This window comes from Procambarus clarkii, chromosome 29 (assembly GCF_040958095.1).
Source record: "Procambarus clarkii isolate CNS0578487 chromosome 29, FALCON_Pclarkii_2.0, whole genome shotgun sequence".
In the NCBI taxonomy this organism is placed as follows: Eukaryota; Metazoa; Arthropoda; class Malacostraca; order Decapoda; family Cambaridae; genus Procambarus; species Procambarus clarkii.
Window position 1 is genome coordinate 4,788,690 of NC_091178.1, and position 3,495 is coordinate 4,792,184.

Here is a 3,495-nt window from a genome sequence, read left to right on the forward strand (position 1 = left end):
CCGGAGGCGGCTAGTTTATTGTGCACCCTATACTCATCCTGTGAGCGGTAGCGCAAAAAGCATTATATACTAACTAACTAAAGCATATTAACCTTCCATGTCCTCACCCCCCCCCCCCGTGCCCCTCCCTCACGAGACGCCATATATTACTTCAGAAAAGCCAATGTTGCACTAGTCGAAATAAATGTATTTATGACACGCCGGTTAATGAAACCCTCTCTAAAGCATTTCTTATATATTAAAAAAATTAATACCAATTCATCTGTTTAAATGTTTTCTTTTTTAATTTGAATATGTATAATTAATAATGTTTTCCAAATGTCTGTGGATATATATATATAACTATTTTTTCCAAAAGTACTTGTGAGATTATCAATGTTTTTTTTTTGTGGATATCTTAAGAAAATGTCAATGTTCTTCTCGGTTATATATATATATATATATATATATATATATATATATATATATATATATATATATATATATATATATATATATATATATATATATATATATATAATTTTTTCTAGGGAATCTATATAAATATAATTTTTTTTCTGTATATATATATATATATATATATATATATATATATATATATATATATATATATATATATATTATTAAATATGACCGAAAAAGTAAGATTAATAATTCTAACACGAATTTTCTCAATCTTTCGTACATTACGCTTCACTGTTGGAGGTAAATCAAAAATCACTTCTCCAAAATTCATTTTTATTTCTAGTCTGACGCGACACGGGCGCGTTTCGTAAAACTTATTACATTTTCAAAGACTTCACAAATACACAACTGATTAGAACTTGCGTTTCCCTGATTTTATATCTACATTTGAGTGAGGTGGGAAGGATGATGTGGCATTACATTTGAGTGAGGTGGGAAGGGTGATGTGGCATTAACACAAGACAGAACACTAGGGGATATTAATAGGGTATTAAAAGTATCAACACAAGACAGAACAGAAACAATGGGTATTGAATAGAAGTGTTTGTAGAAAGCCTATTGGTCCATATTTCTTGATGCTTCTATATTGGAGCGGAGTCTTGAGGTGGGTAGAAGACTCCGCTCCAATATAGAAGCATCAAGAAATATGGACCAATAGGCTTTCTACAAACACTTCTATTCAATACCCATTGTTTCTGTTCTGTCTTGTGTTGATACTTTTAATACCCTATTAATATCCCCTAGTGTTCTGTCTTGTGTTAATGCCACATCACCCTTCCCACCTCACTCAAATGTAATGCCACATCATCCTTCCCACCTCACTCAAATGTAGATATAAAATCAGGGAAACGCAAGTTCTAATCAGTTGTGTATTTGTGAAGTCTTTGAAAATGTAATAAGTTTTACGAAACGCGCCCGTGTCGCGTCAGACTAGAAATAAAAATGAATTTTGGAGAAGTGATTTTTGATTTACCTCCAACAGTGAAGCGTAATGTACGAAAGATTGAGAAAATTCGTGTTAGAATTATTAATCTTACTTTTTCGGTCATATTTAATAATATATGTCTACAGGAAAGACTGCTACCAAAATATACTAATATATATATATATATATATATATATATATATATATATATAATTTTTTCTAGGGAATCTATATAAATATAATTTTTTTTCTGTATATATATATATATATATATATATATATATATATATATATATATATATATATATATATATATATATATATATATATATCAATGTTTTTCTTGGGTATGTATGTAAATATAAAAAAATTATATCTTAGTATATACGAATATGTTTCCTTTTGTGTATGTGTATTTGTAGTATTTCAAAAAAACATATATCGTATTCATGAGATACACAAGCAGAGGAAAGGAACACTTACAATACCTGTATTAATTCGGAGGAAAAAGGATCAATCCGAGTCTCTATAATTATGAGAGAGAGAGAGAGAGAGAGAGAGAGAGAGAGAGAGAGAGAGAGAGAGAGAGAGAGAGAGAGAGAAGCAGGGCTGCGAGGCGATTGTATTGTGTTTGGATTCATTGATTGTTAAGAAAAGGGATTCGCAGAATTCGTCCGGAAAGTTTCCTATTGTATCGTGCTGATATTGATTAGATTATCGTAGGTTTTCAACTAGTTTTTTATTTGTTAGTCTTGCGTTCTACTGCGAGTAGCTTTGTAATATCTCGACCGCGTACCCCGCTACTACCACTGAACTAACCGGGCAATCTCCGCTCCTTCTATGGTAATAACAGATGCTATACCGATCATGTAAGATGTTAACACTCGGGCCGTCATATGAGGACGTAAACCAGTAAACTGAGGAGAGAGAGAGGGAGAGAGAGAGAGAGATAGTGAGGAAGAGTGAGGCAGAGCGAGAATGAGAGCAAGAGAGGGAGAACGAGAGCAAGTGAGACAAAAGGGAGAGGGAGAAGCTAGTGAGGGAGAGTGAGACAGAAAGATAGAGATATTACAGTCACAGCCGTCATATGAGTTACCGAGTGACGCTGCCACCACCCTGAGTTACCGGACAGGGGACCGGAGTGAGGTTCGTAGGTCTTGCAGATGGAATAAACCTACCAGGACAGGTGTAGGGGACAATTGAACGGTACAAGGATCCTGGCCTGTCACTCGAATAATCCTGACCACTTGGGAACTATAGAGTACAGAAGAATAAGGCGGGACACACCCAATACTAACACCTCAACACGGGACGGACGGGGGAAGGAGTACTGGATAATTACGGACACTAGGTCACTGGGGCGAAGGGGGCGGTAGGCCCAATATCACTAAGACAAGGAACCAGTAATACACATTTAATAACACTTGACAATATATGACTTTATTTGAAATAATTAAATAAGACACTCCCTAACTATATCCCCTACTTGAGGCCATGAGTACTGAATGAGGTGCTTTAGTACAAGAGAGCCGTACTTACTCGTATAATGTTCCACAGCTTTCCTGGAGATGATGTTCCCTCCCTGAGTCCACACACACCGTCCTCCTGGGCTACACCCACTCTACTGTCTCTCTTCCCTGATCTCCTGCTCCTCAGCTGAACATGAGGGTTTTGCATTTGATGTTTAGGGGTTAATCCCTGAAGATTATCATGACGGCATCAACTCTGACCTCTTCGTGACCCGGTGACCTGTTCTCCTGGTTAACTGGTACAGAGGTGTAACTTTTACATTGTCTGCCGCCGCCTGACTGGCGCCGCGCCTGTGGCTTGTTCATGATGTTATGATGTTCATGTTGTACCACTATGTACTGCTCTCTTGTTACAGCTTTACCATGTGAACTTACAATTAAAACAATGTAGAGCTTTATTTTCTTTTACACACCCTGTTCCACTTACACACCCTGTTCCATTTACACACCCCTGTTCCATTTACACACCCCTGTTCCATTTACACAACCCTGTTCCATTTACACACCCCTGTTCCATTTACACACCCCTGTTCCATTTACACACCCTGTTCCATTTACACACCCTGTTCCATTTAC